The sequence below is a fragment of the Equus przewalskii genome, chromosome X (assembly GCF_037783145.1).
Source record: "Equus przewalskii isolate Varuska chromosome X, EquPr2, whole genome shotgun sequence".
Taxonomy (NCBI): domain Eukaryota; kingdom Metazoa; phylum Chordata; class Mammalia; order Perissodactyla; family Equidae; genus Equus; species Equus przewalskii.
Window position 1 is genome coordinate 74,399,398 of NC_091863.1, and position 26,744 is coordinate 74,426,141.

At 34.9% G+C, this 26,744-nt stretch overlaps 1 long non-coding RNA gene and 1 pseudogene across 3 annotated transcripts in view; one reads left to right on the forward strand and one right to left on the reverse strand.

Moving 5' to 3' along the window:
- The window catches only part of LOC103559354 (uncharacterized), a 636,399-nt gene that overhangs the window by 25,747 nt on the left and 583,908 nt on the right, over window positions 1-26,744 (reverse strand). For all 3 annotated transcript variants that reach the window (XR_011536262.1, XR_011536264.1, XR_011536263.1), the window contains one exon: window positions 2,062-2,143. This is a non-coding gene — a long non-coding RNA (uncharacterized lncRNA). The remainder of the gene's footprint in view (window positions 1-2,061; window positions 2,144-26,744) is intronic.
- Window positions 20,041-20,970, forward strand: LOC103543865 (splicing factor U2AF 35 kDa subunit-like; annotated as a pseudogene).

Here is a 26,744-nt window from a genome sequence, read left to right on the forward strand (position 1 = left end):
GCTATTTATCACCTTACTCAATGTTTTGTGTACTTTCTCCTTTTTTTTTAGTATAAAAGCTCATTTGAACATTTTTTGTAAGGTAGGTCTAGTGATGGCGAACTCCCTCAGCTTTTGTTTGTCTGGGAAAGCCTTTATTTTTCCTTCAGATCTGAAGATTAACTTTGCTGGATAGAGTATTCTTGGATGACAGTTTTTATCTTTCAATATTCTGAATGTCATTCCAGACTCTCCTGGCCTGCTGAGAAATCTGCTGATAGCCTAATAGGGGTTCCTTCATAGGTTACTGTCTTTTATTCTCTGATTGTCTTTAAAATTCTTTCTTCATCATTGACTTTTGACAGTTTTAATATAATGTGTCTCAGAGAAGGTCTGTTTGTGTTGAGATAATTAGGTGTTCTATTAGCTTCATATATTTGTATATCCAGTTCTTCCCCAGATTTGGGAAGTTCTCAGTGATTATTTCTTTAAATAAGTTCTCTGTTCCATTCTCCCTCTCTTCTCATTCTGGGATACCTCTTATCTTTATGCTGCTTTTCCTAAAGTAATTGAATATTTCTTGTAGAATTTTGTTATTTTTTTAAAATCTTAGTTCTTGCTCCTCTTCCACCAGAATCATTTCTAGATATTTATTTTCAATCTTGCTAATTCTCTCTTCCATATCATCTGCTCTATTTCCAATGCTTTCTACTGTATTCTTCATCTCATTTATTGAGTTTTTCATCTCCAGAATTTCTGCTTAGTTCTTTTTTAGAGTTTCAATCTCTTTGGTGAAGTACTCCTTCTTCTCATTAATTTTATTCCTGAGCTCATTGAACTATCTTCCTAAGTTTTCTTGAAGTTTGTTGAGTTTCTTCATGACAGCTATTTTGAATTCTCTATCAGTTAGATCACAATCTTCTATGACCTGAAGCTTGGTTTCTGCAGAATTGTCATTTTCTTTTTGTGATACCATATTACTGTAATTTTTCATGGTGCTTGAAGAGTTGTTCTTCTGCTGGTGCATTTGTAGTAGCAAACACTTTTCTTCTTCAGGTTAAGCTTTGTTTACTTTGATTCTGAGTCTGTTGTTGTTGTATTTGAGAGCCAGGGCTCTTCACCCTCCACTACCTCTGCCAGACATGTTGTCAATGCCCTCATTGTTCTGCTTGTGCCTCCAAGGTTGCTGGTGCCTTGCTGCTGTGGTGTTGCTATGGTTACAGGCATCACCACTGAGGTCACCAGGCTGGTGAATGCCTCTGCTGCTTTAGGATGGCCTGGTTTGCAAGTTCCCCCATCATGGCAGGAGGAGGAGAAGGATGGGATGGGAGCTGGGTTCATTGGCACCTCTGCCATGTCTGATGTTATTGGGTCCATAGATGCTGCTATTTCAGGTGGGGGACCAGGGTTGTTGGCCCCACTGCAGCTAGGGGGTGCTGGGGTTGTGGGCTCCACTGTTGTTGCTACTTGGCTTTCCATGGCCTCAGGTGCTGTAGTGGCTCAGGGGCTAGAGTCATGCACACCACCTCTGCTATTGCTCCCGGGTTTTCTAGGGTTGCTGGCACCACTGTTGCCAGGGGTGCTGGGTTCATAGATGTTGCTGCCACTATGAGGTAAACTGGGATTTCAGGCATGACTGCCACTGCCATGGGGGTGGGTACCTGGGTCATGGGCACATCTGCAATTATTGAAGCCTTTGGTCACATGTGCCACAGTGGTTCCTGGAGCCTCAGGTCACAGGCACTACTGCCAGTGCTGGGGGTAAGGTAGGGGTGCTGGGTGGTGTGTTGCCTCATTTCCTAGAGCCTCTGGTCTCAGGTGCCGCCATGGTTCCTGGAACCTCAGTTCATGAACACCATTGCCATTGCTGGAGACACTGGGGTCTTGAATGCAGCTCCCACTGCCAGGAGGGCTGGAGTCAATGCTGCCAGGGGAAAGGGAGGGAGCTGGGTCATAGGTGCTGCCACAGTTCCTGAAGCCTCTGTTTTCAGGTGTTGCTGCAGTTCCTAGAGCCTCTGGTCTCAAGAGCTGCTGTTGCTGCTTCCCTGGTTCTGCCACCTCCGTGAAGTTCACTCTACCCACCTTCAGAATTATAGATGTATGGATCTCTCAGATGTTCTGGTGTGCTGTGAAGAGGACCCCTTCTTGGTCTATGGATGTCTTACTGGTTGTAACATAGAAGGAAGAGAAAAAGGGATCAGTTCATACTGCCACGGTGCTGATGTCACAATAAATTTTCTTTTTTTCTTTTTTTTTTTAATTTTTATTTTTTTCGGATGTACATCATATTTCAAATTCTGGATACATTACATCATGTTCACCATCCGAACACTAATTATAGTGCATCCCCTCACATGTGACCCTAATCACCCCTTTTGCCCTCCCACCTCCCCCTTTCCCCAATGGTAACCACCAGCCCAATCTCCAATGCTATGTGTTTTTTGTTGTTGTTGTTTTTATCTTCTACTTATGAGTGAGATCATATGGTATTTGACTTTCTCCCTCTGACTTATTTCATTCAGCATAATACCCTCAAGGTCCATCCATGTTGTCACAAATGGCTGGATTTCATCATTTCTTATGGCTGAGTAGTAGTCCATCATGTACAAATACCACATCTTCTTTATCCCATGGAACATTCTCCAGGATTGATCACATATTAGGCCACAAAACAAGTCTCAATAAATTTAAGAAGATCAAAATAATATGCATCTTTTCTGATCACAAAGGTATGAAACTGGAAATCAGCTACAGAAAGAAAACCAGAAAAGCCACAAAAATGTGGAGATTAAACAAAATGCTACTGAACAATGATTGGGTCAATGAAGAAATCAAAGAAGAAATAAAAAAATTCCTGGAGACAAATGAAAATGAAAACACGACATGCCAAAATCTGTGGGATACAACAAAAGCAGTTCTACGAGGGAAGTTTATAGCAATTCAGGCCTACCTCAACAAAGAAGAAAAATCCCAAATAGACAATCTAAAAGAGCACCTAAAGGTGCCGGAACAAGAACAACAAACAAAGCCCAAAATCAGCAGAAGGAAGGAAATAATAAAAATCAGAGCAGAAATAAACAAAATAGAGACTAAAAAAACAATAGAAAAAATTAATGAAACCAAGAGCTGGTTCTTTGAAAAGATAAACAAAATTGACAAACCCTTAGCTAGACTCACCAAGAAAAAAAGAGAGAAGGCTCAAATAAATAAAATCAGAAACGAAAGAGGAGAGATTACAACGGACACCTCAGAAATACAAAAGATACTAAGAGAATACTGTGAAAAGCTATATGCCAACAAATTGTATAATCTAGAAGAAATGGATAAATTCTTAGAAACATACAACCTTCCAAAACTGGACCAAGAATATGTAGAAAATTTGAATAGACCAATCACCAGTAAGGAGATCGAAACAGCAATTAAAAACCTCCCAAAAAATAAAAGTCCAGGACCAGATGGCTTCCCTGGTGAATTCTACCAAACATTCAAAGAAGACTTAATACCTATCCTTCTCAAACTCTTCCAAAAAATTGAAGAGGAGGGGAGGCTTCCTAACTCCTTCTATGAAGCAAACATTATCCTGATACCAAAACCAGACAAGGACAGCACAAAAAAAGAAAATTACAGGCCAATATCATTGAGGAACATCGATGCAAAATTCCTCAACAAAATACTAGCAAATCAAATACAACAATACATTAAAAAGGTCATACATCATGATCAAGTGGGTTTCTTTCCGGGGATGCAGGGATGGTTCAACATCCACAAATCTATCAACGTGATACACCACATTAACAAAATGAAGAATAAAAATCACATGATCATCTCAATAGATGCAGAGAAAGCATTTGACAAGATACAGCATCCATTTATGATAAAAACTCTAAATAAGTTGGGTATAGAAGGAAAATACCTCAACATAATAAAAGCCATATATGACAAACCCACAGCAAATATCATTCTCAATGGAAAAAAAACTGAAAGCTATCCCTCTAAGAACAGGAACCAGACAAGGATGCCCACTGTCACTACTATTATTTAAAATAGTATTGGAAGTCCTAGCCAGAGCAATCAGGCAAGAAAAAGAAATAAAAGGGATCCACATTGGAAAAGAAGAAGTGAAACTGTCACTCTTTGCAGATGACATGATTTTATATCTAGAAAACCCTAAAGAGTCCACTAAAAAACTTTTAGAAATAATTAAGGAATACAGTCAAGTTGTGGGATACAAAATCAATGTACAATAAGTTTTCTTTATATTTCAATTTTTCTTTTCATAAGAACAAATCACATCTGGATCTGATATAGGGATTAACTATGCCTAACTCAGAGTGCTTGGATTTAGAGCTTGACATAGTCACCAGATGAGATTTTTGTGTTGCCTTCGTTGGAGCAGTGAAAATATTGTGTGCGAAGGAAGAGAATGAGCTGAATCTTTTGTGAACAAAAGGGTAATATGGTACTCATTGTTTTTCACTATTTTTTCAGGTTCTCCACATTCATTCCAGTTGTATGAGGTTGTACTCATCCTCATGACATTAAATATGGCCACTGGACTATCTTCAATCAATGAAATGTGAAAAGATATGTTTTTTCATTTCTGAGTGGAAGCTTGAAGATGCAGTACATGATTTTTCCACATTCTCTTAACCCTTATCTCAATGACCAGCAGCATCCCAGATGATAGCTTCTTTTTTAGCCTGGATCCTGGAGTAAAGATAAAATGGAACATACATTCCAGCCAACCTTTGATAGATCTGTAGCATGAGCAAGAAGTAAACTTTTGTTACGTTAAGCCAATGGTATTTTTGGAATTGTTTGGTACTGCAATAAAAATTAGTCCTTCTTGATCTATACACGCTATAAAAGATTCTTCTAACTCTGTTGCATGTTGATTCCCTATTTTTTAATGTTTTGCTGCAGATATGTTCATACACAGCCCACTGTTTTTCAATTGAGTGACTACTGGTGGATATTTCTAAAGTTAATTTTCTTCTATACTGTTCATCTATTTTCTACATCACCTATCAGCATTTTCATGAAAATGGGGAAGGAGAAAAGGTATTTGGATCAGTTAATTTTCCTATATGTTGTCAGCATCTCTAAAATGTCTTAAGGAGAAGATTTAAATTCTTGCCTGTAATAAAAATATAAAAGGTCTAGTAATTCTCGTTACCCATGCCATTCCACAGAAAAACAGAAGTTGAGAATTAGGTTTTTGTGTCCTGGTGAAAGAGCTGTTGCTAGCCCTGGGACTTTAGTCATATTTCCACCTTATTTTTTTATAATTTAATGAGATGCTGGCATTCTTAGAAATAATCATTTATGGTTAATTGTATGATCTTATATTAATTCCAATTAGCTACTGTTCCACTCAATAGAGGGTGTCCTGCTATGGGGAGTGAAAGCTACCAAAAGAAGGAGTGAGAAAACTGTAGCCAACAGGCTAAATCTGACCTTACACTTGTTTGTATACAACCCTTGACCTAAGATTAATTTTACATTTTTAAGTGCTTGAAAAAAATCAAAAAAAAATATTTTGTGACACATGAAAAGTATTTGAAATTCAAATTTCACTGTCAATAAATAAAGTTTTATTAGAACACATTGATGCTCATTTGCTTATGTATTGTGTCTGGCTACTTTCCCACTACAATGGCAGAGGTGAGTAGTAGCTTGCCAAAGAGACTATGAAGTCCACAATATTTACCTGATGGTCCTACAGAAAATGTTTGCAAACTCATGCTCTAAATGATTATTGTTTTTACTGTCCATAACCAAATAAATTCTGAATATTTTGTGATGACATTTCATTTTTGGAACGAAGTTGATTGCTAATACCTTTTTTGGGAGGCAATAATTGGGATTCAATATTAATCTATGTCACCATTTAATTTAGATTCCTTAAATATTACAACCAATCAGCAACAATGGATTTTGGGGAACCACAATAAAATTCAGCTAATCTTTGATAATTTATTTCCAGCAGAGTGTTTTAATAATAAGGAGAAAATTCTCAGAAAGCCTGGAAGTTCTTTTATTTTGCTTGTGCAAATATTTGACATTCACATTTTCTTTCATTTATCTTGGAATCATAATTTGATTGAAATTATCTTACATGACTCAATGTGAATATCTTGCAATAATAGCATTTTGCATTTTTAAAAAATGAAACCTAATGTATAAGGCTTTGATTTGCCAACATACACAAAGAAAAGCTTAGTAGCAATATATTTGAGGGTATGAATTTCAAAAGGAGATAATTTATTCTAAAATGTTAAATAGCTTCCATTCTATTTAGAAATTACTTTAAATTTCTTACTTGAACATATGTAGAAAAGCAAACAAATGAATAAACAAGATAATATTGGCTAAAAATAATGAAAATGTTGGATAATGTTATAATATTTTTCAGTTACTTTTCTTTGAGATTGTTCATTTAAATGAAAAATTCAAGGAAAAAGCTTAGGAATTTGCAACCACTAACAGTTATCCCAAATTTTATGCTCCAAAAAATGAAACTAAACTTTAGACTTGAAACTATGTCTTTAGGTAAGAGGCTAAAAATTTTATTTATCAAAAGCAGCATTTGGGGCCAGCTCCGCGGCCGAGTGGTTAAGTTCACGCGCTCTGCTGCGGCAGCCCAGGGTTCAGATCCTGGGCGTGGACACGGCACCACTTGTCAGGCCACGTTGAGGCGACGTCCCACATCCCACAACTAGAAGGACCTGCAACTAAGATATGCAACTGTGTACAGGGGGGTTTGGGGAGATAAAGCAGGAAAAAAAAAAAAGATTGGCAACAGCTGTTAGACCAGGTGCCAATCCTTAAAAAACAAACAAAAAAAAGCAGCATGTTCCATTAGAAGAAATGTTAGGCTCAACTTCAGCAAAGTAGTGCTTTAGCCTATGTTACTTTAGGGAGAAAGGTTCACTTTTTTGTAACTAACCTGTATAAGGGAAATATCAATATTTATATTATAAATGTATATTAACATATTATATATTATTTAACATATTACAAATATTATTAATGTTATTTATTAGTAGAAATGTTATGTTAGTATTGGAAACATAATTATATATAATATTAATATGTTAATATAATAATGAATTTATTAATATTGATATTGGGAGTTGTGGGAAACATTTCCATGTAATGAACATGAGTGCTGGACTAGCATCTGAAATACATTAACTATCTCCTTTCATCATCGTCAGTATTCAAAAGTGGTATAACTTGTATCACAAAGAAAATATTCAATAAATTATAATTGTTATTATTGTTAGCTTATTATTACTACTCAAGGCCCCACTTATATAGTTGTCTTTCAATCAGAGCCTGCCATGTATGAAGTGTGTTATTTACATTGTCTTACTTAATCCAGCACCTACCACAATGCCTGACAGAATAAGGATTTAATAAATATTTGTTGGGTGAAAGAACAAGTCCTCAAAATAAATACTGAAATGAAAGTTTTATTATTCCAATTTACAGAAGAGAAAACTAGAAAAGTAGTTGGACATAATCATACAACTAATAAGTGGCAAAGTGCTGTCTGGCTCTGTTATATCACACTGCAAGTAAGAGGGCAAGCTGGCACCCTTCTCCCTATGTCTTAGTCTATCATCCTAATATTGTACATGCGATAAATTTTCTGAATCTTACTATTCCACACTTATTATCATGGCTCAGGTCAACCTGTTTTCTGAAATTTGTCAATTGCACTTTCTATAACAAGTAATTTGCATACGCATAACTTTGTATTATCATTAGTTGTTTAAATATCTGCCTTCTCTACTAAACTTGTGCACACCTTAAGAGTGGGGGAAATATGCAACTTTATACTAGTCACAAATAATCCAGTCATGGTACATAGCAGATGTTACATAAATATTTATTTATTGAATGAATGATCAAAAATGTAAAACTGAACTAAGAAGGCTAGCATGTGACTTGCACAAACATTGGTAGAGTTCTGACACAGTGAGTTTATATGAAAAATTCAAACATCTAAAATGAAGGAAATTTAATTTTAGGTTCTGAGCTGTTGTAGTCATTACCTAAACTCAATTTTATAAAGCATAAATAGTTTACAAATATAATTTTAGCCATGGAAAGTAAAGTTTAATTGATTAATAACACAATCAACTATTCAATAGGGCCATGAAATCCAGATATACTCTTAAGTTTTCATCAGGATTTTTGTTTTGTTTTGTTTTAGTTAACATTTACTGAGTCTTTAGTATTTGCCTAGAACTTTATATACATTATTTTATTTAACCCTCTTATGAGAATAAGAGTGTTAAAATGATTTATTTGACATTATACCTATAATAAGGGCTGTCATACAGCTTTAATCTTGATCTGTCTGATTTCAATAGCCAAGCTTGTACTTGCTAAATTAGACTGCATCTAATATTTCCATTATCTTCAGTTCTTCTGCATCTTCCATGAGCAAACAGTGATAATATAGGCTTATCAATAGCAGATATCTATAATACATATTTGTCCACTAACCCTGAAGCAAAGCTATTCAGTTCCATAAAGATAGATATTGTGCATGGAAATGGTAATGGAAAGAAACTGAAGTAATTAATTCCTGGTGATCAAATGTGAAGCAATCTTAAGCAGGGTAGAGAAGGAAAAATTTTAAGGGCAACTGAAGATGCTATGTCTGTTTTGAAGGGGTGGTCTTCTCAGTAAACTTTGTAACTGATTCCATTGAATGATACAATTCAAGGGTTGGCAAGAAGATCAATGCTTACAGGGAAGTTAATGTTTGAAATTCCATAATTTTGTCTCTAAACTTTGGGCTTTGAGTTTTACTGGCATAGAAATATCCTTGTGTTGGTAATGCTTCAAGTAGTTAGGGATACATTTATCTTAGTGTGAGCTAAGGAATTGAGAACGTATTTGTCATAGGTCAAAAGAGTATTTGGGTAAGAATGGCACTGATGGGTGAAACATATAAATTATTAGGGGTAAATAGGTTCTTAAATTCAAGAAAGCACATAGAAGTCAAATTCAGTGTGAAAGAGTGTCATGTAAAACCTGAGTGATCCAGAAATCCCGAGGTCGGATTCTTTTACTCATTTGTTTGAAAAACACCCATCTGAGATTGGGGTTATCCACCTCGATATAGTTAGGATCTTGCTTTTTGCCTAGATTGTGGAGGAGTGATGCTTCCACCCTAAGGGGAAAAAACCGTTCCTTACTTGACTTGTTTATAGAAGTGTGGAAGAACAGTTTTGAAACAGACTCCTTATTTGGAACTTGTTTACTTCTCATGTTGTAACTTCAGATCACCGTCTGTAGCTTGATTTGGACCCCACTGAGATGGCTATAGCCTGGAGGAAACTTCTAGGTAGGCAGGGAGAGGGAGCCTGAAAACTGCATTATCTGAAGTTTTACCTCTGTGTCCAGCCACGCAAGGAAAGCGCGGCTTGAACAGATCAGCCTGGTTCGTGTGAACCAGGCTCAGGTATCAGGATCAAAGAAAACAAACGTGACTGTGGCTGGAAAAGAAGTCACACACACACACACACACACAGAGCACTATAGCTATAAATGGAAGGATGCTCTTTGTGAGAAAATGTGTGAAAAACCCAGTTTGTTATGCATTAAAGTACAGAGAATAGAACTAAATAGCAAAGGCTTTAAAATCAGACACACTTTCTCCCAATCCCGGCTCCGGTACATTAAACTATTTGATTTAGAATATGTTACATAGTGTCTTAGCTTTAGTTGCCTCATCTACGAATGTTAGCTATCGTAGTAGCTTTCTCAGAGGACTTTGGTAAGAAATTAATAAAGTAGTGTACATAAAGTATTCAGCACAGTGTCTACCATGTAATAAAACTCAATAAATGGTACCAATGATCATGATGATAATCATGTTGATGATGATGATGATAATAATAATAATGATAATGATACTGCAATTATTTTTTGGTATACGCTTTAGACAAAAAAACTGTTAGTACCATATGCCATTATTATATACTGCATAAAACTTCAATAATAATTAAAAACATGTCATATCACATTCACCAATAACCTATTTTTTTTCTGATTTTTGAAGGACTCTTCATATCATACCAGGAAGTAAAACTCCTCTAATATCATTTTCCTTAGGTACAGAAATATGACTGTTACCTACATATTCTTCCAATATGATAGGTCAAACAACCAACATTCAGAATTAGTAAGGATATGGAAGATTGGATTAACAAACTTAATAAGCTTGATCTAATTCATGCATACACATACACATCATACACACACATATGTGTTTCTAAATATATATATATAGAGAGAGAGAGAGAGAGAAAGAGAGAGAAAGAGAGAAATAGAAAGAGAGAGAGAACCCTCCATTCCAAATATAGAATATATATATGTGTTCTTTTCAAGAACAGTGCACAGGGAGCATGAATGAAAAGCAACACTTAATGGTCAAGAGGAGTGCAAAAGCCATAAAATTTACGTAATGCAGATAACATCATTTGACCACAATGCAAGTAAATAAAATATCACAATACGAAGATAGTTGAAAAACATTTAGAAACTTTAAAATGTCCTTATCAATAAATCATGAGCTAAAAAGAGAAAGTCATACTGAAAATTACATAATATTTAGATCTGAATGGTAAGGAGCACTACAAAAAAAAAACTCTAGGGGGTGCGGCTAAATTGCTATTTAGATGGCAATTTATAGACAAATTCATTTTTAAAAAAATAAATTTTGAAAATACATGATTAAAAATTCAAGTTAGAGACATGAAGATGGAAACTAAACCTAAATATAAAAGAAGAAAAAATTATAAAGATAAAAACAATGATTAATTAAAAATATAGAATATCAACATAAATAAAACCTAGTTCTTTGAAAAGACTTACAAAAATGAACACTGATCATTAAGAAACAAAAAAATGCAAATACAAATAAATACAATTAAGGACAAAGGGGGATATAACTACCAGGAAAGTACAGATATTAAAAATTCATTAGAGAATAGCATGAAAAAATTTGGTCAAAAATTTGAAACTAGAGATAAATATCTCAAAAGATAAGTTACTAAAATTGATTAAAAATAAAATAGAAAATCAATGGAATTTAATCAACAGTTGAAAGAGCATACATAAAATTTCCAGATTTTTACCAAACAGACAAAATGATAATATAAAATAGAAACTTTTTCAGATCGTAGAGAAAGATATAGCCGTAATTTATTTGGGAGGATATAGCATCTTGAAAATATAACAGGACAAAAAATAGTACAAGAAAGGCAATAATAGACCAATCTCAATTACGAATATAGATACAAAAATTTCACATAAAACATGAACAAATTTAATTTTCCATTACTTTAAAATATATATTAATCATGATTCATTAGAGTTTATTCCAAAAAAGCAAAGATGTTTTAAGGTCAGAAAATGTATTAATCCAATATATCATATAAAATGATTTCAGTAGAAACTGTATGACTGTAATAATAGATGTAAGCATTTAATTAAATTTCAACACACATTCACATTAAAAATTTGTTTAAGAACATAAAGATACAAAGAGGCTTCATCTGACCTGTTAAGAGTTGCATACAAACTTATGTATACAAGGATACTTCATTAACCTGATGAAGGCAATCTATTAAAAACACACAAGTATTACCCTTAGTGTTACTATTTAGAAGCATTCCCATTAAAGTCAGGAACAAGACAAAGTTCACACTTTTTCAGTCCTGTTATTTACTATTGTATAAAGGTCTTAGATAATAAAATAGAAGCAACAACCTACAAAGTTTCAATGAGCACCTCTAGCATCAAGAGAGCAAGCTATAAATACCACGATCTACTGAAAGAAGGGATCCTTGGAGAAATAGCTAATTCCAGCATAGATCAGGAAATGTACAAAATGAGTTTGGAACATCTTGTCATATTCGAAATCTAGTAAACTATTAAAAACTATTAGGATGATGTCAAAAAAACCCATAGAAATCAACTTGAAGGGGCTCACACTGGCCAAAGACAGGGTAATTTGGCATTAAAAAAGAATAATAATAATGAGAGAGAGAATCATCAGCAACCAATAATGAAGAAAGTTTCCTTAAGAAAGATGGAATTAGAATCTCATTCACTTCAGCTTTTTCATATGCCCTTCATCTGAATAAACTACAATGAGCTGATTGTTTCAAATAAATACATAGAACAGCAGTGTATAAAGTTCAATGATGCGGCAGTTGGATGTTCTTCCCTGGCCAGCTTACTGAATAAAGTTTCCATAGGTATGGGAAATCTATAGTAACAACCACAGCCCTAATCTAAACTGCAATTGTGGTGAACAATGATTTATGGAACATCTATATGATGAAATCTTATACCTGGAGGAGTGACAAGGCTAAACGAACAAAAATACAGTGAGAATCTGGGCCCTGGTTCAGTGGTTTCTACAAATACAGAGAAAATGCAAGAGATAGGGTCTCGCGCAAGACTGTTAGAGATAGAGAAATAATATATGATCCCTTCCCTCAAGGACATTTATGATCTGGTAGCAAAGACAAGAATATAAACAAATGTGAGACAAACTGGAAAAAGTTAGGTGTCCTAAAAAAGGTATGGTGATAGGAAAGTGTTATATCTGGGGTGACTCAGTCTGAAAGTATTCTGGGTTGTTAGTGATGTGTAATAGGACAAGCTAGTCATAGATGAGCCAAAAGTAACAGAACTGCACAAGTGACTCTTAAATTGAAACGCCAAAGTTTAATTTTCAGTGTTCAAAAAAATATTGTGAACTGGGCTTAGATAATTTTCAGTGTCCTGGTTGTTAGTAGTGGAATGAAAAATCACAGTAGAAGATTCACTTAATTAAGGAAGTGATAGATTGCTAAAATAAGCCACAATACTTGTCAGCTCCTCCCATTAAGAAGTTTATCTTTCTATCCTTTGAGTTTTGCCTTGGTCATGTGAACTGCTTTGGCTAACACAATATTATTACATATGATACAAGCAGAGGCTTGAAAGGTATTCACAGATTGGAGCATGCCCTCTTTTACTAATGGGGACCCTTCTGTACCCACTGTGAATAAGCCTAGAAAAAATAGATAAATGGGATTTCATGAAAATTAATTGTTTTTGCTGCAAATGATACCATCAAGAAAGCGAAAATACAACCCACAGAATGGGAAAAAAATATAGGAGAAGATATTTTCAAATCATACCTCTCATAACTTAATAATAAAAAAACAAATAATGAAATTTTTAAATGGGCAAAGAATTTGAATAGACATTTTTCAAAAGAAAATACACAAATGATCAATGAGCATGTGAAAAGATGCTCAACATCACTAATCGTTAGGATAATGCAAATCAAAACCACAATGAGATTCTATTCCACAACCAATAGAATTGCTATAATCAAAAAGATAAGTGTTGACAAAGACGTGGAAAAGCTGGAACCCTCATGCACTGCTGGTGGGAATGTAAAATGCTGCAGACACTTTGGAAAACCGCCTGGCAGTTCCTCAAATGCTTAAACATAGATTTACCATATGACTCAGCATTTCTACTCCTAGGTATAAAGCCAAGAGAGATGAAAATATATAGGTATGTGAAAACTCGTGAATGTTCATAATATTCATAATAACCACAAAGTGGAAACGACCCAAACATCCATCAACTGATGAATGGATAATCAAAAAGTAGTATGTCTACGCAATGGAATATTATTTAGAAATAAAAATTAATGAAATACTGACACGCTACAATTCAGATATACCTTCAAAATATTATATTAAAGGAAAGAAGGCAGTCACAAAAGACCACATATAATATGACTCTATTTGTATTAAATATCCAGAATAGGCAAATCTATAGATAGAAAGTATTAGTGGTTGCCTGGGGCTAGGGTGGATGCGGGATTGTAAAGAGATAGCTAAAGTATATGATGCTTCTTTTAGGATGAGGAAAATATTCTAACATTGATTGTGGTGATGGTTGTACAGCTCTGTGAATATAATAAAAGTCACTGAACTGTATATGTAAAATGGGTAAACTGCATGGTATGCGAATTATATCAATGAAACTTACAAAAAGTCAAATTGAAGAGCATAAAATCATATCGGAACAACTAGAAAAGAGTGCCATATTTTTAGAAGGGAAATCAATACCACGAAAATATTAATTCTGACAAAACTAATTTATGAATTTAATGCATTTTCACTTAGAATACAAGTGTTTGGGGGTGCAGTTCTTAAAATTGATTTAAAATACTTTAAAAGATTATATAAAATAAAAAATGCCTGAGTATATCCAATAAAATAATTGAAAAGGCAAATAATGAGGACTTGCTTCAGCAGCCGCTGAAATGTATCATAAAGCCATATCATCAACACAGTATGGTATTGTTATAAAATTATACAAATAGATTATTTTAAAAACAGTAAATGTATTTGACGCATAGAACAAGGTTTATAGAGTTTTGATGAGCAAAAGCTATTACCCATAAATTTTATACTCCATCTAGGTTTTGTTCATATGTGAAGATATCTAAAAGGACTTATTGGATATGCCTGGACTTAAGATTGTTTAACCCACGTACTCTTTGTGAAAAAGGTAAATTCTTGACATACTTCATGTTATTGAAAAGCATTAAAAATAAAACCTCTCAGATGAAAATGTTCAGATATAAAACAATCAGAGTGAATTTTAAAATCCTCTATAGACTTCTGGTTTCCAGTTCTACATGTAAGGAGCTTGGAAGTTGCCACTCCATGCTAACAAGTAAAAAGCTGAACAGACTAAAAAAAGAACAACTCTTCTTGGATCTGTAAGAGATGAGAGGACACAGGGCAAACTGCTGCCCCCTAAATTGGAGAGACAGACAGGGGAATACAGAGAGTCACAACTTACCAGAGCAGAGACTCATGAGCAGAAACAACCAAGCGAAGCAGTGCTGGGGTAGGAAAACCTCAACTGTAATTGATGAATTGCTAGAGAGGCTCATTGTGGACAAAAATTATACAGGATCCAGTCATGAGAGGTGAGGGCAAAATTTTGTAAGATTTACTTCCAGGAGCTCCACCAGGTTCTCACAGTAAATATTAGAGAAAAATTCTCTTGTGCTTTCAGCAGGGGGCGTGGAAAAGCAGTCAGTTTGAAATATACCAGAGCATTCTATTCTTTTAAAAAGGGCTATCCTAAAATAAATAAATAAATGAAAAGGCCTACCCTCAGGAGAAACTAGTGTGACCAGAGTCAAACCTGCTGCGGTTTTATCCCAACCTAACTGACTTGGTGGAAGGAATAGCCAACTCCAGTCAGCTCTAGCTTTCCATATGGAGGAAGGGAAATACCCAACTCCAGCCCACTCTAGCCATCCTGTCTCACCTAAGGGGGGAGAAAAAGACTAAGAAATACTGTGAAGTTCATAGCCCAGAGGCATAGGCTCACTAAAAGACTGAGACCTAATCATAGGACTCTAGAAAGCTCCCCCTCCCCCCACACCTTATCATCACATTTCTGAAGGACTATTTACAGCAGTCCCTTTTACCTGGTATATAAAGTCTTGCTATCAAGAAAAAAATCACAAGGCATACATACATAGGAGGCAAAAAACATAATTTGAAGAGACAGAGTAAGCATCAGAACCAGAAATGGCAGAGATGTTGGGATTATCAGACCAGGAATCTAAAACAACTATGATTAATATGGTAAGGGCTCTAATGGATAAAGCAGACAGCATGCAATAACAGATGGGCAATATAGGCAGAGAAATAGAAATCCTAAGAACCAAAAAGAAATGTTAAATATAAAAAACACTGTAACAGAAATGAAGAATGTCTTTGATGGGCTTATCAGTAGACTGGACATGGCTGAGGAATGAATCTCTGACCTTAAGGATATCTCAATAGAATCCTTCAAAAGTGAAAAACAAAGAGAAGACTGAAAAACAGAGAACAGAATATCCAAAGTCTGGTACAACTACAGCTGGTGTAACATACACGTAATGGGTATATCAGAAGGAGAAAAAGGAGAGAGAAGAACAGAGGAACTAGTTGAACACTAATGACTAAGAATTTCCCCCAAATTAATGTCAGACACCGAACCACAGATACAGGAATCTCAGAGAACACCAAGCAGGATAAATGCCAAAGAAAACTACACCTAGGCATGTTATTTTCAAGCTACAGAAAATTAAAGATAAAGAAAAAGTCCTGAAAGTCTTCAGAAAAAAAAAAAACTCTTTGACTACAGAGGAACAAAGATAAGAATCACATCTTACTTCTCAGAGCTATGCAAGCAAGAAGAGAATGGAATGAAATATTTAGTGTCAAGAGAAAAACCCACCAACCTAGAATTCTGTACTCTGTGCAATTATCCTTCAAAAGTGAAGGAGAAGTGAAGACTTTCTCAGACAAAATTTGAGGGAATTTGTTGCCAATAGACCTGCCTTGTAAGAAATCTTAAGTTATTTGGATAGAAAGAAATAATAAAGGTCTGAAACTCGGGTCTACACAAAGAAAAGATGAGCATCAAAGGAGGAATATGTGAAAGTAAAATAAAAACTTTTTATTTTTCTTGTTTTATTCCTATTTATTATTCTTAATTCTTATTTATACAAAGAATTAATATAAATACAATGGTAAGCACAGCTACAAAATATGATGTTAAATTTCTTGAAGTTGTCTTACCTTTTTTGGAAAAGATAAAAAATAATAATCAGGAAATAGATCATACCAAATCAAATTATAGAAATTATAGAATAAGAGGATGCGTAAAAATGTTCCCATTCTATATAACTACTGTCTCATCCTAAGTTGATAACCAAAGAAATATAGGTTTAAGTAGTTTTTGAAAAGTTGAAATTAACCCCTTATGTAAATGAATATGTTTTTGCTTGCCATTGTTGTTTTAGTTTTTGCATACAGTATCCATTACATCTACAATTCCTAATTATACCCTTATTTTCTCTCCCCAGTTGTGTAAATTTATTGTGAGACTGTAAATAAAATGCCCTGTCCTTTCCTAGCCAAGAGGTAGTTGTATGTCCCTGACTAGGTACTTCAAATCTGAAACAGAAAGGCAGAAAACATTTGAAGTTAATTCATTCCATTGATACATCATGATGAGTATTCCCTGATGTCTAGAGCCCTATGTCTTCCCTGGAAACTATAATATTTTTTGATTCTGATTCTATTGCCTTCCTATCAGTTCCACAACTGATACCTTTCCAAAAAATTGCATTTTTGGATCAAGTTAGTGAGACCAGTTTCTATTGCTTGCAGTCAACAATAGTAGCTGGTATAATTATCAAGATTTATAACTTTTGAATACAGAGAAATTCTAAGAAAAGGAACAAAAATTAACAGAGAGAAACCATGGAAAATATCAAAGAAGAATAAAAGAATAAATTTAAATGACAGACCTAAGGTCAAATATATATTAAAACAATAAATATAAGGGTAAAGAGTTTGCCTACTAAAATAAAGAGACTTGATCTGAGGAAAAATCAATTAAAGCCTGTGTACAAGAGGGACTCAGTTTAAAAAGTAAGTGAGTGGCTTAGCTATATACCTAAGCAAACACACATCTATGTCTACCAGAAGACACCAAGAGTGTTGACAGTGGCATTATATGTAATAGCCTCAAACTCAAAGAAGTGAACATAACAAAAGTAGTAGGAAGAGATAATGTCATATACATATTCTTCCAAAAACATAAGAGAAAAATATTTGTTATTGACAGTGTTCCATATTCTGGAAAGAGAAGAAAAGACATAGAAATGCTTATAAAATACATACAAAATAAAATAAGCATATAACATACAATTTCATATAAAATATCTGAAGTATTTATAATATATTCGAGGAAGTGATGAGTGTTATGAGGAAAAGTAAAGCAGGGTGAGGGGATAGAGAATATGGGGAGGACAGTGTTATTTTGTAGTGGGAGGTCAGGGAAAGCCACTCTGATAGGATGATATTTGTGCAGGAACCTGAGGGAAATGAAAGTGAGCCATATAGATACCCTTAGGAACAATGTTCTAGGCAAAAGAATCAGAGAATGGAAAGGTCCTGTTTTATGACCATGATTGATATTTTGGGGGAAAAACAACATGGAGGATATTATGGCTGGAGTGGAGTGACTGAGAGCAACAGCAATAGGAAATGAGATCAGAGAAACAGCTGAGGGCCACATCTTTATAGGAGGTTGTAAGCAACTGGGAGCTATTTAGCTTCTACTTTGAATGAAAGAGGGCATCTTTAGAAGGTGACTGATATATATTTGTAAGGGATCATTCTGGCTGCTCTATGGTAAAGAGACTAGCAGGGCAAGGAGGATGTGGGGAGAAACTTTAGAGGCTACTGAAATACAATCCAAGTGAGCTAAGGGTGGCTTGGACCAGGGAGTATTTGGAGGTGGTGAGAATGGTCAGATTATTACAAACAGAGCTTATTAATTGAATGTGGTGTATGAGAAAAAAAAAATCAATGATGAGCCCAAGGGTTTTGACCTGAGCAACTGGAAGAATAGAGTTGCCTTTTACTGAGATGTGTCACATTTACATGGGAAAATGTTTTGAAGTGTATATATATATATATATATAATATATATATATATATAATATTATAGTAGTTATATCTGAACGTGGGATTAGAGATGATTTTTTGTGTGTGTGTGTATCTATACTTTAAATTTTTATTCAACAAATGTATTGGTTTTCCATTGCAACCCATACCAAATTACCACAAACTTACTGGCTTAAAATGATAAAAAGTTATTACCTTATAGCTCTATACGTAAGAAGTCTAACATGCGTCTCATTGAGCTAAAATCAAGGTGTCAGCAAGGCTACATTCCTTCCTGGAGGGTCTAGGAGAGAATTAATTTCCAGCTTCTAAAGGTCACCTACATTCCTTGGCTTGTGGCCCCCTTTCCCCATCTTTAAAACCAGCAATGCCAAATATCTCTGACTCTTACATTGTCACACATCTCTTTTTAGCCACAGCTGGGGAAGGTTCTCCCCTTTTAAAGACTCATGTGATTAGGTGGGGCCCACCTGAATAATCGAGGATAATCTCCCACCTTAACGTCTTTAACCTTAATCACATCTGTAAGTCACTTTTGCCATGTAGATAGCATATTCACAAGTTCCAGGAATTAGGACATAGACATATTTGGGGGACCATTATTCTATCTACCACAACAAATGGCCGTTTATGGAAGAAATATGTGTATGGGGTGATATTTAAAAATTATTATTATGCCCATAAATCATCAATAATCACTGTTAAATTTTTAGTCAACTTCCTTCTAAACTCTGGGCATGCATACTATCCATTCTTTTTCCAATTAATATTATAATGTATACACATTTATTCATTCAACATTTATTTGACAGTCAGGCTCTGTTTTTGACACTGGAAATATAAACCATAGCTTATTTTATTTATGTAACATTATAAGCATTTACACATGACTTTCAAAGTATCATATGTATGTACCAAAATTTATTTAACATTGCACTAATATTGGACTTTAGAGTTACCTCATTACAATTCACACATAAATTTACATACATTTTTGCATATTTTCTGATTTATCCAAAACATTCTCCTAAAATAAGATCAATCACAACAAAGCATATAAGCATTTAAAAATATAATTTTAATATTACAAGGGATTTTGGGGGGTATTTATGTATCAGTAAATGTCATCATTGAAATACAGAGTACTGGGTATTTTATCTGTATATGTTGATACAAATACGATATGCATCATTCTGAAACTTTTCTTTTTCACTTGGCAATATATCTTAGAGAACTTTCTATCTCTGTGCACATAAATGTAAATTATTCTTAAATGTACAGAATTTAATAGAATAGATATACCACATTTAATTTAGTGATTGTTATAGTGATGAATATTTGTTTTTTCTATTTGTTTGCTATTATAGGCTTTTCTTTTAAATTGATCAATTGCTTCCCAAAAAGTTGTGCCAATTTAAATTCCCATCATAGAAGGTCGGCTGCATGGGCAGCAATGTCAGCAGTGGTGGGAAATGGCAGAGTACTTGACCTCCATCTTTGGCACCAAGAAAGCCAAAATCAACTGTTCATTTTATTTGAAAATTGGAGCATGTCGTCATGGAGACAGATGTTCTCACTTGCACAATAAACTGACCTTTAGCCAGATCATTGCCCTCTTGAACATTTACCATAACCTTCAAAACTCTTCCCAGTCTGCTCTTTGCACTGTATGGTGTGCTATGTTGAAATGCAGGAACACTATGATGAATTTTTTGAAGAGGTTTTTATAGAAATGGAGAAGTATCGTTAAGTTGAGGAGATGAACGTCTGTGATAACCTTGGAGATCACCTAGTTGGAGACGTGTATGTCAAGTTTCGCCATGAAGAAGATGCAGAAAATGTTGTAATTGACTTAAATAGCTGTTGGTTTAATGGACAGCGATCCGTGCTGAGCTCTCCCCTGTGACCGACTTCAGAGATGCCTGCTGCTCACAGTATGAAATTGGAGTGTGTACACAAGGAGGCTTCTGCAACTTCCTGCATTTGAAGCCCATTTTTTCTTTTTCTTTTTCTTTGAGGAAGATTAGCCCTTAGCTAACTGCTGCCAATCCTCCTCTTTTGGCTGAGGAAGACTGGCCCTGAGCTAACATCCGTGCCCATCTTCCTCTACTTTATATGTGGGACGGCTGCCACAGCATGGCTTTTGCCAAGCGGTGCCATGTCCGCACCTGGGATCCAAACTGGTGAACCCTGGGCCAACCAAAGCAGAACATGCGCACTTAACTGCTGTGCCACCTGGCCACCCTGAAGCCCATTTCTAGGGAACTGCAGCAAGAGTTATATGGGTGCTATCCCAAGAAGCATAGATCAAGGTCCAGGTCTCCCGAGTGATGGCAATGGTGGGGGACGAGAGTGCAACAGGAGGCAGTGGAGAAATCATGGAAGATCTGGGCAAGTCTGACCCATGCCATTTTTACCATATGTCTGCTAGAAAATGTAGCTGATTGATCAAACCAGTTCATAATTGGAAATTTTTTAAAAACAACAAAAAACAAACATGGGTTTCTGAAGAAAATTTTTTAGTGATACAATTAAAAAAAACTCCCCATCATAAGTTTATAAGGCTGACCATCTCACATACACATGCACACTGTTTTAATATTAATTTTTTATTATAAACAGTATTGAATGTTTTATTTGATAATGGCTGTTTGTATTTCTTTTCCTACTTATTGTCTATTCATATTTTTGCCACAAAGTAGCATTCGTAATATATTAGTAGTGTTGACCTTAAAAAATAGCCAGTTATTTCTCCAGCAAAAATGGGTTTATTTGGGATCAGCAAAGAATTGCAATTCTGGGTCTGCAATCATGGTGAGCCATGTGCAAATCAGCAACAAGGGGAGGAGAAACTCTTTTATAGAAGGGAAGAGGAAGTTGGGGGGGCTATTATAAACAAAGTGTCCATTGGAGGGGACTGAGATTCTGAAGTGTAGTGGCTTTTCATTTCACAAGTCATGAGTTGCGACAGTCTCTCATTGGCTGAGCTGTTGCTGGACAAGAAGAGGAAGTCTTTCTTCTTCCTGTTGGCCTCTGCAATGTTGTAGGGCATGAGAGCTCCCCCTTTTGACCTCCCAACTCCATTTTAATAAAGTAAGGTTTCTGTTTATTAATTTTTGTGGGGATTGTGTGGTTCTGGCCCCTAAAATGGGCAGGGTTGGGCCTCTATATTGGAGATCACTAGTGCTAGCAGCTAAGTTGTAATTAGGAAAAGTAGAGACTAACAGAGAGATTAAATTTGTTGTGCATAAGGACTACAAAATGAACAACTATGAGATTAGAGATAGAATTAAATGGGGAGGTTGCCAGAGATAGGAATGAGCAGGCCAACATGGCTGAGATACAAATCTTATGTATTAAAAATATAATAAATAAGTTTAGAAAAGGGAGTTGGGGCCATATATTGAGAAGAGCTATGACTCTCGACTTGAAGAGTCTTGTTTTTTTGCTTATTTGTAGGAAGAAACTTCTTAGAAACCCCATTAGAGTTATGCTATAGGAAAATTAATCTCCCCACTCCTGAATTAGAATGGAGAAAGGCTGAACTCAGGAAAACAAATTCAGTCCAACCCACACAAAAAAATAAAAACAAACCTGAAGTGGTAGAAGTACAAGACTCGATAACTTAGCAACTGATCTGATGGGAGAGGGGTAGAGAGTGAAAAGAGAGAGTCAAAAATGATTATCAGGGTTGACGTGAGGAGAATGGAGATAAAATCAATAGAAAAAGGTAAGGGAAATGATGCAATCCAGTAAAGCAAAGTAGTTAAGAGCAAAGAGCCTAGTGCTAGATTTTTCAAGTTTAAATCCTGACTCTACTATATACCAGCTATATGACCATGGGCAGTCACTGAAACTTTCTGTGCCTCAGTTTCCTTATTGATAAAACAGGAGTGGAGGTAAAAATAGTATCTACTTCAAAAGGTTGTTGTGAGAATTTAATGCCTTATTTTATGTAAAGCATCTAGAACAATATCTGACATTTTATTATTATTATTTACTGGTTTTAAAAGAAAGAGGATATGCTAAGTTTTGGAAATGTTGAGTTAATTAATAATCTATCTAAGTAGAGAGAAGCAGTGGAAGTTGAAAATGACATCTAAAGCTCAAATGATAATGAGGGCTTGATACACAGATTTTGGGGTCAACTTCACAGGGATAACTGAAGCTCTCTGGGATTAAGTGTAACAAATGTATCAAAAGAAAATTAAAACAAAGAGGGGCAAAGAAGAGCAAGGATGAAATTGGAAGAATGTCTAACTTTAGGAAGTAGGGGACCACGGGAAAGGAGCCAGCTGAAGATACAGAAAACAATCAGCAAGATTGTTAAGAGAACTAACAGGATGGTGAAGACTCAAAAACAAAAGAAAAGTTTGGCGAGAAATCATTGGTCAACAGCATGAATGGCTGCAGAAATTCTGGACAGTTTTTTCTTGATATTATGGAGTTTTTAGAGTTTCTATCCACAGGGAAGAATCTCCTCTGGAGACCTGATTTAACATATTTCAAACTGGGTTCCTCTTTCAATGAATTCCATTGTCAAGATAGTTTTAGCCCTCCTGAAGGTTAGAGCAACTGGCAGAGGTCTTTTGGGTAGATGCGACCATGACCTATATCTGCTTAGAAAAATGAGAAAGAATTAAAGTCATCTTTATATTATTTGGATTATAAAAAATGTGATGTACTTGCGCTGAAAATGGCCCTTCAAGTTTAGAAAGTTTCATTCCTTCTCTTGGTCTTGGGGAATAGATTGCCACTAGAATGTATTTAGAGAATTATAAGATTAGATGACAGATGCAAACATTAAAGTTAAGGGAAAAGGTTAAATTAAAACTTCTGCCAAAAGAATTCAATGAAAAGGTCAGTTGTTACTTCAGGTCTAACTTTTTGAATGTCTCCTTCTGTAGCTGTGCATGAGAACAAGAGTGGGTAAATTCAGGCAAGATACTTAGTATAGGAAATTCTTAGTATAAACAAGTTCATTAAAATTTCAGGGGCCTTTAACACCTCAGTAACAGCCTGCCCGAAGGTTAACATTTATTGTTTTGAACTGCCAAGATCTAGCTTTTATGGGACACATTTATATGCTAAATTGCCTATTATGTTAAGCTGTAACTTCCCATTTAGCAGTATGAGAAATAAGATTTGACTATAAGCATTTGTATTTTATTAGTGCTATGCCAGACTTCCTAATAGCTCAAAATTCCTAAAGGCTGAAATTCATTGCATCTTCTTTAGAAGGCTTGCCCAAAATAATTTGTTATAAATGCTACATTTGCATAGACTTGAAGTTTTCAGACTTGGGTCATCAAGAAAAGTGGAAAAAATTACTTCATTTGATTTTACCCTTAAGCAAATCATAAGTGACACATTTAAGCAATTATATTGGGAAAATAAAAGTACAATCTAACTAATGAGTACTCTTTTCTTAATGATTTCAGAGTAAATCAGCAGGAAACTCCAGGGAAATGGATGTTGAGTAATGATGCGGTATTACAAGCGTTCTCACATACAACAAAGAGTTGCCAGGCATTCGTGTCGTGCATCAGAGTGTTCACTTGATTCTATTGACCGTGATATAATATTATAAAAATATTAACACAGGAACGTCAACATGTCAAACTTCAATTTGATGTAGTTAGGAGAAAAAGTATTGGTTAAGTGCACAGATTGAAAAGGAAATTGAAAAATCCTACTCGGAAAAAGATTCTCCACACGGGTTGATAGCAGAGACTGAAAATATGTTCCATTTGGGAAATACCCTGCCATCCACACTTTTCTTACATGTCTTCAGAATCTTTTACACATACATTTGAAATGCATTGGCATCAGAACACAAGGAGAACAGTAGATTTATAAATCAAGTCACAGAATTTTAACCAATAATTTGCATTTATGCAGCAATGTATAATTATAAAGGATTTTATTCCCTTTGAAGATCAGTTTTTTGCTGGCATCAAAATCCCTGTATGGCTGGGTTTTTTCTCCTTCATGTTGAAAGCATTAGATATATAAGGGAAACTAAATAAAGTAAAACAAATATTTATTGAGCACTTGGTAAGCATCAGATACTGTGTCAGTTTGTATTGGGCAGATTGGTTGCCACTTTAACATGCATTTTTTCTCTTTTCATTTTGTCACAACTATTTGATTTAGGTGGGATTAACACTATACGTAGTCCAGGCAATGGATGCTGATTTTTTAAAGTCATTTACTTTGCTAATGTTATTTGTTCAATGCGAGTACATGATTGAGAAAGTATAATCAGAGGGAAGTCCAGGACTATTGTTCAATATTTGAAGAAGAGGCTCCTCTCTTCCCCTCTTGATGAGAATAAGAAAGCATGTACATCTGGGAGCTGCTGTAAGCCACCTAGCTAAAATGAGAGTAGCCAGCCTGAAGATAAACACAACATATGAGAAGGGAAGAGCCAAGATAATTATAGAAAAACCTAGCTGCAATTCTCATAGCATCACAAATCTCTGGATCCAACCAATCCTGCAGTCCACCCTATCTCTAACCACATCTATATCATTTACTTTTTAAAGTCATTTTAAATTGAGTTTCCTATTACTCATAAACAAAAAAACCCTACCTGATATATAGGTGTTCTTTTGTGCCTCAGTCTTTCAGTTGGTATTAATCTAATTGTAACTTTATGTCATTTCATGTTTCTTTGGGCGATATTAATAGAAAGAGAACAAATGTTTTTAAGAAACCCAAATAGAGAGCCAGAATCATCACATAGCAGTTACAGAATACTGGGCAAAATGGAATTAATTTAACTTGAAAATTGTGAAGTGAAAGAATTAGAATATTCTCAGGTTACAAAACCTATTTATTGAGTCATACACTCAGAGAATTGCCAAATGAGAGTCACCCTACAGAATCACTGTACTAGAAACATGCAATGATAGAGACACTGGATAACAGGATTGCAGATATTCAGACATGATATGTGAGTATCCTTGCTCGTTTCCCTTTGTTCCAGTAATGCTTAGTCCTATTTCTATCCTATCACTTAACCCATTTTAGTTGTTTCTTCTCCACTGATACATGAGTTCCTCATGGTAAACTCTTTCTTATTTTTCTATATATTCTAACAGTGAACATAATGTGTTGTGTGTAGTAGACCTGTAGAAATGTTTTTGAATGGTTAAATGAATGAAAGCACTCTAAGAGAGTAATGTGAACATTCAGAGGAGTGAAAACTCCCTACGTGCTAGATTGGACCAAGAAGGAACCTTGTTTCTCATTATAACTTAGCACAGTGCTTACAAAAGAACTGGTCTGAACAACTAATTCTGAGAAAGTTTTATGAATAAATTTTTAAACACTCACTGAGAAGTGCAGGGAATTGAACATCTAAAAACCCTATTTCATTTTTTAAAGGAAAATTCTCTGTTTTATTTTTAAATAAATGTATTTGAATCATAGAGACAAAATTACCTTACAGAGAATTTGAGAAACAAAAACAGATCACTCATAACAAATTACCTATACATAGGCGCTGATATTTTGGAAAACAGAGTGTACTTGTAATTTTATATGCTGGGTTTTTTTCACGTCACTTTGTGCAATAAGCACCATTGCATTTTATAATTTAATCTACACAACTGCATTTTTTTAATGGTTAAAAATAGCCTACACAGTAAATGTGCAAAGCATTTATTTAGTGATTCCATTGTTGTTGTTAAAGACTTAAATTGCTTTCTAGTTTACATTATTATAAGTAGTGCTATGATGAACATCTGCATGCACATTATCTTTTTTATATTTTACATTATTGGTTAAGGTCAATAATACCAAAAGTGGTTATTATTATGTTGAAAGTTTTAAACATTTTAAGATTCTCAATATAGATTGTTCCAAAATGTTTCTAATAATCTGTGATGATGTCAGCAATATATGAATGCATCTGCTTTGTCACATTCCAGTAATGCAAATTAGCAAATTATCATTTTTAAATGTATGCTAATGTGATTGGTAAAAAGTAGAGATACCTCCTTATCATTAATTCTCATTTTTTCTTTCCTTGTAAAGGTAAACATTTTTTCCATATATTTTCTCTTTACTGAATTACCTCTAACTTTTGTAGTAGACTTTGTTGATGGCCTGGGAATGCCTTTTACCAGCTGCTGCCTTTGCTAACAGCTCTTACCTAAAAGCTTAACT